Here is a 10309-nt window from a genome sequence, read left to right as displayed (position 1 = left end):
TTATGAATGATTTGAATATTTGGTCTTTTCCCATTCGTTCTCATATGTCCCGCTGTAGCAGAGCTGTGTTTGTCATGCATTTCAGGACTGAGTTGACTGCGACTTTTTGTAAAGATCAAGCGGAGAAATAAAGTGACAACTTACAAAAGCTGAGTAAGTCATTGGGCACAACTTGTTTTCCATACGATATTGGAGAACAGCTTAAATGACAGATTCAGCTCTGCTACATTTACTAAATAGGCGTTCATAAATGCATCCTTCTGTCTTTAAATCGTGTCATGAAATGCGCTGACGTCCGACAGTAACACATCCTGCAATCTTTTTTATTTATAAAATATCCAACATAAATTTACAGTCAGTAAAAATATAATGCTTTGACTGATCCGATCCAATACAGTAAAATGCCCGGGGAGACGTGAGAAATTCAGAATATACAATTCAGAATCAAGAACGAGCTTTGGAAGCTGCAGGGATAATTCCTGTAAATTTAGTATTATATTGTGCGTAAAACAAAAGATTACGGTAGGTACCATCTCTGCCGGGACTCGAACCCGGAACCTCTGGATTAGAAGTCCAGCGCGCTCGTCCATTGCGCCACAGAGACCTCACCGCATGCTCACCATCAGCATCAGCTCTGAAAAAGAATATACCTTCTGCATCCACAGCATCACTAGAGCATCATCTCAGCATCACCACCCTCCTCCCCCCACCAGCATCCTCTCCCAGGGACCGCTGCAAAATCAGGATGCAGGAATGTGCTCCAAAACCTAAGGATGCCTGTGCAGCGTCAGCCAGGAAGGACAGGGAAGGGTTAACCGAGAGATGCAAGAGCATCCTCCGAGCTGTACCACCCGGCTGCCAGATCCGAGAACAAGGACATAAAAAAGATGGAGCGGAATACAGCATGGAGAGAATGGAGATGTGAGGGGAACAATGCAGGCGAGAGAATGGGCAAAGGAATCCAGACAGATAATTTGAGGATGATTTTTGGCATCACAGATGGGGTCAGCGGGAGGGGGATTATCACACTGAACAGAGGATGTCATCGTAAGAGGCAGACAGACGGAAGCAGGATGGATGGATGGATGAATAGATAGATAAATAAAGGGATAGATAGATAGAGGGATAGAGATAGATAGATAATGGATAGAGGGATAGATAGATAATGGATAGAGGTATAGATAGATGGATAGATAGATAGAGGGATAGATAGATAGAGGGATATATAGCTAATGTATAGAGGGATAGATAGAGGGATAGATAATGGATAGAGGGATAGATGGATAGATAGATAGAGGGATAGATAGATAGATAGATAGATAGATAGATAGATAGATAGAGGGATATATAGCTAATGTATAGAGGGATAGATAGATAGAGGGAGAGGTAGATGGATAGATAGATAGATAGAGGGATAGACTATACAGATTAAAAAAATTGGGAAAGCACAGCATTCATCCATGAGGTTTTCTCGATAACATTGTTGGCTTTGCACCCATAAAAATGCTGCTTTACTTTTTCGATAGATAGATAGATAGATAGTAATAAAAATGGTCAGCACTTAATAGCTTAGTGAGAGAGAGAGGAGAAGGAGCTTACAGACAGGAGATGGAGGCGACAGTACAGTTAGAAGAGTGGAGAATTAGCCCTGACAGACAGCAAAACATTGAACGCGTTGGGAATCTTTGGATATTGAGGTGGTAGCATACTGAGAGAGAGAACAGATGGAGCTGCTAGGCAAGAGAACAGTGAAAGCCAAAGAGATGGAGGTGATATAATTGTGGAAGAGAGAAGAGATGGAGCAGACAGACAGGAGAAGAGTGAAAGCCAAAGAGATAGAGGTGGCAACTTACAAGCGATCCCTATCAGGTTGTATCGTTGTTGGGATCACTAGTAAGTTGTTTAGTGTGACTGGACCTTTAAGGCCCCGTCACACTAAGCAACATCGCTAGCAACATCGCTGCTAACGAACAACTTTTGTGACGTTGCTAGCGATGTTGCTGTGTGTGACATCCAGCAACAACCTGGCCCCTGCTGTGAGGTCGTTGGTTGTTGCTGAATGTCCTGGGCCATTTTTTAGTTGTTGCTGTCCCGCTGTGAAGCACAGATCGCTGTGTGTGACAGCGAGACAGCAACAACTAAATGTGCAGGCAGCAGGAGCCGGCCTCTGTGGAGGCTGGTAACCAATGTAAACATCGGGTAACCAAGAAGCCCTGTCCTTGGTTACCCGATATTTACCTTCGATACCAGCCTCCCCCGCTCTCACTGCCTGTGCTGCCGGCTCCTGCTCTGTGCACATGTAGCTAGCTGCAGGACACATCGGGTTAATTAACCTGATGTGTCCTGCAGCTAGGAGAGCAAGGAGCCAGCGCTAAGCAGTGTGCGCTGCTCCCTGCTCTGTGCACATGGAGCTGCAGCACTGCCAGCACACATCGGGTAATTAACCCGATGTGTGCTGTAAGTAGGAGAGCAGGGAGCCAGCGCTAAGCATTGTGCGCTGCTCCCTGCTCTGTGCACATTTAGCTGCAGCATACATCGGGTAATTAACCCGATGTGTGCTGTAGCTAGGAGAGCAAGGAGCCAGCGCTCAGTGTGCGCTGCTCTCTGCACGTGTAGCTCCGTGCAGTGGTAACCAAGGTAAATATCGGGTTGGTTACCGATATTTACCTTAGTTACCAAGCGCAGCATCTTCCACGCTGCGCTGGGGGCTGGTCACTGGTTGCTGGTGAGCTCACCAGCAACTCGTGTAGCCACGCTCCAGCGATCCCTGCCAGGTCAGGTTGCTGGTGGGATCGCTGTAGCGTCGCAGTGTGACAGCTCACCAGCAACCTCCTAGCAACTTACCAGCGATCCCTATCGTTGTTGGGATCGCTGGTAAGTTGCTTAGTGTGACGGTACCTTTAGTGAGAGAGAGGGGAGAAATGTAGCTGATAGGTGAAAATTGAAAGCCCAAGATATGGAGGTGATAGCATAGTGTGAGAGAGAAGATATGGAGCTAACATACAGGAGAACTGTGAAAGCCAAGGGGTGGAGGTAACAATTTAGTGAGAAATTGAGCAGACAGGCAGCCGAACAATGAACACTTTTGGTATCTTTGAATATAAAGGTGGTAGTGTCGCGGGCGGAGGAGGGGACGCCGCGCTCTCCCTCTGCTGCTCGGGTCCGGCTGCCGCGGCTGCTGCGGCCTGCCGCTGCTCGGTGGCTCGAGCAATGGGCCGGATCCCGGGGACTCGAGCGGCGCTCCTCGCCCGTGAGTGAAAAGGGGAATTGGTGTTTTGGGATAGTTTATTGTCCGTGACGCCACCCACGGTTGTGGTGATTTGTTAACACCACCGCTGCTCTGTATGGGAAGCCCGGGAGTGATGGTATGGAGCAGCCAGTTGTTGTGTTGTCCCTCCGTGGGCAGGGGTTGGTGATCCCGGGGCCCAGTGATGGGTTGTTGGATGGTGGACAGGCGGGTTATGGGGCCTGTGGAGGTGCAGGGGCGCAGGGGCAGCGCCGTGCCGCATGGCACGGAGGTACTCACTCAGCCAGTAAACACGACACAGTTCTCGGTAAACAAACGGCTGGTTGGACGGGTCCCTCGGACGGTTCACGGTGCTGATGTTCCCTGCAGTTAGCGGTGACGGTCTCTTCCCTGCACCTACGAAAGTCTCTTTGGTAGCGATGGGTTCCCACCGGTTACCCACTCCTCGGCTTCAAGCTGGGCCGAAGGAGCTCTACTCTTGCCCGCAGGCGCTGGCCCTGGGAAACTGGTGCCTTGGCGGTGGCGGTGTCTCCCCTTATCGGTCAGACTGTTGCCTTCAATCGGGACTTGGTGGTTAGGAGACAGACGTCCCCTTCACTGACGGATTTGGCAAATTATGGCGACTCCTAACCTTGCCGGGATCCGAAAGGCCCCTGCCCTGGTGCTGACTGTTCTTCGTATACTGCTCCGGTACCGCCGGGTCACCACCCGTCCGCGGTCCTTCCAGCAACCTCCGAGCAGTCCCCCTGCAGACTATCACCGCCGTCTGCTGACCTTGCTGTCACAGTCCGGGGCACACACCCGGACCAACTTCAGGCTTTACTACTGTCACTTTTCTGTCCTTACTCCTCCACTTCCCTAGCTTAACTCCGTTCCTCACTCAAGCTCTGCCTGAGCTCAACCCTGTTCTTTTTCCTGTCCAAACTCTATCTGCCTGGTTCCTCCCGCCTCCAGGGCTGTGAACTCCTCGGTGGGCGAAGCCAACCGCCTGGCCCACCCTCTGGTGTGGACATCAGCCCCTGGAGGAAGGCAACAAGGATTTTGGGTTAGCTTGGTGTACCTGCAGGGAATGTGGGGTGCGTGTGGTGTTGTGACCTGTGACCCCTGGCTTGCCCAGGGCGTCACATTAGCATAGTGAATGAGAAAAGAGATGGAGCTGACAGACAGGAGAGAAGTGAAATCCAAAGAGATAGAGGTGGCAGCTTAGTGAGAGAGAGGAGAAATGGAGCTGAGAGACAGGAGAACTGTTAAAGCCAAAGATATGAAGGTGATAGCATAGTAAAAGAGAGAAAGCCATAGAGATGGAGGTAACAATATAACAAGAAAAAGGGGAGGAATTAAGCTGACAGGCAGCAGAGTAATGAATGCTTTGGTTATCTTTGAATATGAAGGTAGTAGCATAGTGAGTGAGAGAAGAGACGGAACTAACAGACAAAGAACTGTGAATGCCGAAGATATAAAGGTGGTAGCATAGCGAGAAAGAAGATTTGAAGCTGACAGACAACAGAACTGTGAAAGCCATAAATATAAAAGTGACAGCATAGAGAGAGGAGAGAAATGGAGATGACAGATGGATGAACAGTGAAAGTAAAAGAGATGGCTGGGGTAGCATTGTGACAGAGTGGAGAGATGGAGCTGACAACTAGCAGCATAGTGAGAGCCAATGCGATGTGGGTGACAGCACAGTGAGAGAGGGAAGATGGAGCTAGCAGACAACAGCAGAGGTGACAGGATAGTGATATTGGAGAGATCCAGCTGAGACAGCAATATTAATAGTTATGGTTTGTCTGCCTACTTTGATTTGTTCAGTTACAATCTCACTTCTAAAGATACCTTACATGAACAGTATATAGGGAAATAAGCAAAGCCGAAAAGATTATAACCATGGTACAGTAGAGGTAGAGGACAGTAATCTTAGTTATTACTATATCAGGAGTAAAGGTTGTAGGCAGGGCAGAGATGGAGCAGAGGAGAGATGGGAAAGGATACTTTGGATAAGTTATGCATGAAAAGCATATCACCCAGACATAAGCCTTAAGCGGGCTTTACACGCAACGACATTGCTAACAAGATGTCGTTGGAGTCACGGAATTCGTGACGCACATCCGGCCTCGTTAGTGACGTCGTTGCGTCTGAAACGCAGGAACGACCATTAACGATCAAAAATACTCACCATATCGTTGATCGTTGACACGTCGTTCTAATCCCGATTATCGTTGCTGTTGCAGGCCGCAGGTTGTTCGTCGTTCCTGCGGCAGCATACATTGCTATGAGACACACCGCAGGAACGAGGAACATCACCGCACCTGCGGCAGCCCGCAATGAGGAAGAAAGGAGGTGGGCGGGTTGTTACATCCTGCTCATCTCCGCCCCTCCGCTTCTATTGGGCGGCCGCTTAGTAACGCCGCTGTGATGCCAAACAAACTGCCCGTTTAGAAAGGAGGCGGTTCGCCGGTCACTGCGACATCGCTAGGCAGGTAAGTCCGTGTGACGGGTGTTAGTGATGTTGTGTGCCACGGGCAGCGATTTGCCTGTGACGCACAACCGACGGGGGCAGGTGCTTTCACCAGTGACATCGCTAGCAATGTCGCTGTGTGTAAAACCCGCTTTATTCATATCTATTATTTTTGATTATCCAAGGAAATAAAGCCCACAAACAAGATTGGGGATTTTTCTAAAAAAAAAAGGGAGCTGGTAATTGAGATCATGACTTCTGTTAGTCTCGGTTACCTTCTAAGAAACATGGGTAGTCATCCTTGATTGCATCAAAAGGGCTTTACAGGCAAGGACATTGCTGCTTTTGAGACTGTCCCTAAATCAACCATTTTTGGGATCATAAAAAACTTCAAAGAGAGAGGTTAAATTGTCATGAAAAAAGCTTTGGGTCAACAGGAGCCAAAAGAGCTATGGGATTTGATCAACACCATTGCAGAGCTTGCTCAGATATGGCAGCAGGAAGATGTCCGTGCATATCCATATTTAGTGAGGAGAAGGATTTTGGAGCCAGGTTTGGTGTCAACAAAGGCAGCAAAAAACATACCTCTCTCCAAGAAAATCATCAATGACGGACTGGCATTCTGCAGGCAGTACAGAGATTGGAGTGTAGATTACTTGAGTGAAATTATTTTCTTTAATATAGCCCCCTTCAAACTGTTTGGGACATCTGAAAGAATGATTGAAATAGAAAGATGAGAATTACTCTGAGTCATTTGTCTTGCAAAGGTAAAGCATCCTGAGACCAAGCACTCATGTGTGGGTTGGTTTTCATCTATGGAGTTGGTTCACCAACAATTTTTACCTAAGAACACAACTAAGAATGAAGAATGCCATAAAAAGATCCTTCAAGCGCAACTTCTCCCATTGATCCGGGAGTAATTTGGTGATGAACAATGCTATTCCCAGCATTATGTAAGTCAAGTGACACGACAAAGGAGATAACTAAGTGGCTCAGTGAACAAAACATTGACATTTTGGGTCCATAGCTAGGAAATTCCCCAGAACTCAATCCAATTCAGAGCCTTTTGTCAACTCTCAAATCTCAAAAAGCGACAAATAAAAAAAGTATTTGCCCCAAAGCTGATGTCCAGCTGTGTGGTGCAGATACCGTCAGCCCCACACTGTCCTGCACCCCCTCCTCTGGCGAGGACGCTGATGTGACACCCTGGCCTATCAGGTCGTCATAGGGTATTGTGCAATCGGCTCTTCAGTGCGATATCCATCTCCTCCTTGATTACGGGTCCCTGACCTTTGGTGTTGCCAAGAACAAGCTAATCAAAACCCTAGGAATACTCTGCACCACACCCACCAGACACACCAGTGGACAGCCTGAAGGGAATAGGGCCGCCCATTTGGGGGGTTGGTAAGGGAGGGTCAGGAGTGTCAGGAGCAGTTAGTTGAGGGGTGACTCTCGAGAGGAGAGGTCACAAGTGAGTGGAGAGAGGAGTAGCATTGGAGGAGGTTGGGAGTAGGGCTCCTTGAGACTAATAGGTGGCAGACGTTGGTCTGAGCCTGGTAGGAGCTGGAACTCCGGTCGCAGGGGATCGTGACAAGGGGCACGGAACTGCCGAGGAGGGCAGCCGGCGGCCTTGTGCCATCTTCGTGCAGGCTTCAAGATTCGTTCTCAACCCGCTCTAAAATCGGGGTACTAGCACAACGAGGGGGATAGGACTTTTCTAAACCGCAGTCCAGAAAATCCCAAGCGTGAACCCTGAGAGCAAGCTCACCAAGTTAGCCACACTGGTGAGTGGGACCCGACTAGTTTTACACTACAGGGACCAATCAGTAGAAAGGTGCCAAGGAAAAGGTTACAGGATAACAAGCAACACCAATGGGCACGGGATCTAGGCGTGCTCCCTCCTTGCTGCAGCGGTGCTCAGAACTTTGGTTTACAAGTTGTCGGTGTCAGTGTTATTGGACTGAGTGAGTTCACAGTGACCCTTACCTCCCTAACTGTATCCCTCCGCCAACATCACCGAGCCCGGGGCATCCCCCCCTACCCACGGAGGGGGTTAAACACCTGGCTGTCATCCCATTGCCACCGGGTGCTCCCAACGGCAGCGGTGGTACTCCACCTTACCACACACCGTGGGTGGCGTCATGAACTTTAAATAGACAGTCCCCTGTAATTTTGAGTGGCCACACGACCCCCAGGTCCGGAGAACCACTCAAGCCACCGCGTATCCGGATCCGAACAGCCCGGCTGCTGACACGGGGGCGGCACACTGACACACACCCTCCTGGCTGTTCAGCATTGGCTGCTCTGTCCCCAATCCCTGCTGCTCACTCCCAGGGCTTGCGCGTGCTGCAAAGGCCTTCTGGGAGCACACTTAGGGTACGTGCACCTATTCTTAAAGTGCCAGCAAGCCCTAACCCGGAATTGCCTCTCAGCCTATGGCTGAGAGGTACCAGGTATTTAAGGCACCCTACCCTTATGGAAGGTGCCTGGGCAACGTGGTATATTCTTAGAGAAAGTTGCCAGTTGTTCAGGTCCCTTACTTATGTGCTGCTGCTGTGTTACCTACATACAGTATGTCTGTTTCCTAGTACAGGCAGTTCCTGCTGCATCATTCCATAAAAGCCTAGACTGCCTTGCCTGCCAAACTCGTTTCTGCATCTATCCATACCAGCCGTGCCTGCAGCATCAGCCAGAAACACTGAGCCTCTATACCCCTGGGACCAGCTGTTGCAGCACCGAGTCTCTCTGAGTGCCACCTGGTTGCTACCAGCAGTCAAATCCACCCTCACCATCAGAGGCTCTGGTGAATACCCAAGTTACGCCCCTCATTTGTACTGTGTGCTCTAGCATAGTGGGTCCACCCATGAGCATTACAAGCTAGCAGGGAGAAGGGTAGAAGTCACCAAAAAAACAGTCAACACTGTAAATTTTGAATCTTTAAATAAATTTGATATATTTGTCAATAAAATTTAAAAAACTTATGAAAATCTTATAAATGTACTCCAGTAACCATAGACATAACTGACTAAAAGAGCTAAAGAACACATCTGTGCAGAGCTGTAATGTCAGCATTTTGCCACTAGATGGTAGTAGATGATAACATTTCAATTGGGCCCATCAAAACACTTTTGAAATGTGCAAACAAAATGTAAATCATTCAAAAATAATAATATAAGGAATAATTCAGAACCAAAGTGCTCCTAAGAATCACTACCATTAGACTGAAATATCTGTTCACATAGACCCCATGATTTCAAGTGTGACTCAGCGTGAACGAGGAACATCTGGCCACTTGTATGTGGGTGAACTATACTAATTATGCCAGACGTATTATTACTTTCATCAGTAAGTCAAGGGACATGAGCCATTGTTTCATGTGAGACTGTCCAGTGCCATTTTTTCTATGATAATTTGTAGAATGCTTGCTAATTACTGATTGCTCCGGCTGCTGCTGTGTACTAGATTGTATCATTTGGAGGACAATTATTCTGTTTACTTGAACTAGCTAACAATCAGGGAACAGCCATGATTATCTTCCCTCCATCCTGTGGTGCACAATGCCCTGAAATGGGGGCTGAGGGATATAAAAACGGGTCTGTTTCTGTCACCAGTGTTATGCTACAGGACTTCAGCTTAGGGACCATAGTTCCAGCTGTAGGATTACAGAACTACTCCACTACCCAACAGTGAATCCATGAATTTGTTTGGAAAACCTAGGTTGGGACTATCCAGTTACATGGTGACATACCTCGCTGTGCTCGATCAGTTTCCTAAGCTTGCTGCTATATCCTCTTAGTGGGTGACCGCCAAAATTGTGGTGCTGCTGGCAGGGGTAGTGGCCCTGGATGCCACAAAGTCACGAAGACTCTAATACTTGGCAGGCCAGCAGAAGGGCAGACTGTCACTTGCACCATTTTGTGTCCTTGAAGGGAATGTATGATATGTTGTTGCCAGTTGGGAACCCAATAAAGTCTTACTGGAGTGTGGTATTCTTACCCTGTGTTGGGTGAGTAGTGTTGTACCCATGGGAAAGGATACGGGCATTCAATGGGATGATCCTTGTTCCGTGTGGTCTTTCTACAGATACCCAGACCAGCAGACAAGATCACTTCCAACTCTCATGTCTAAACATGCATTAAATCTTCTATCTCACTACAGTGCTGTATTCATAGCTGCAATGCTCAGTAATGCTGAATTGCTGTATATTGGGTTTCTAGTAAGTGTTTTATCTTATCTCAATGCTTGATTCCCAGCTACACTGCTCAATACTGCTGTATAGTTGGCTTCCAGCAAGTACTTTATCTCACCACAGTGATATATATACTGCAACACTGCTTAGTACTGCTGTACAGTGTGTTTCTAGCAAGTGTTTTATCTCAGCCATGTGCTGGATTAACACCTATATAGCACAATACTGCTGTATATGTTGATTTTAATAAGTGTTTTATCTTATCCCAATGCTTTAGGGTACCTTCACACTTAGCGATGCAGCAGCGATCCGTCCAGCGATCTGACCTGGTCAGGATCGCTGCTGCATCGCTACATGGTCGCTGGTGAGCTGTCAAACAGGCAGATCTCACCAGCGACCAGTGAACAGCCCCCAGCCA

At 48.2% G+C, this 10309-nt stretch overlaps 1 non-coding gene across 1 annotated transcript; it reads right to left on the bottom strand.

Annotated features, from left to right (window-relative positions):
- Positions 1 to 530: 530 nt before the first annotated feature.
- TRNAR-UCU (transfer RNA arginine (anticodon UCU)) lies at positions 531 to 604 on the bottom strand. Its single transcript has one exon. It is a non-coding gene; the product is annotated as a tRNA-Arg (tRNA).
- Between the last annotated feature and the right edge of the window lie 9705 nt (positions 605 to 10309).

Source organism: Anomaloglossus baeobatrachus, chromosome 12, assembly GCF_048569485.1.
Source record: "Anomaloglossus baeobatrachus isolate aAnoBae1 chromosome 12, aAnoBae1.hap1, whole genome shotgun sequence".
Taxonomy (NCBI): domain Eukaryota; kingdom Metazoa; phylum Chordata; class Amphibia; order Anura; family Aromobatidae; genus Anomaloglossus; species Anomaloglossus baeobatrachus.
The sequence above is the reverse complement of the archived record's forward strand: the minus strand, read 5'-3'. Positions and strand labels throughout refer to the sequence as shown.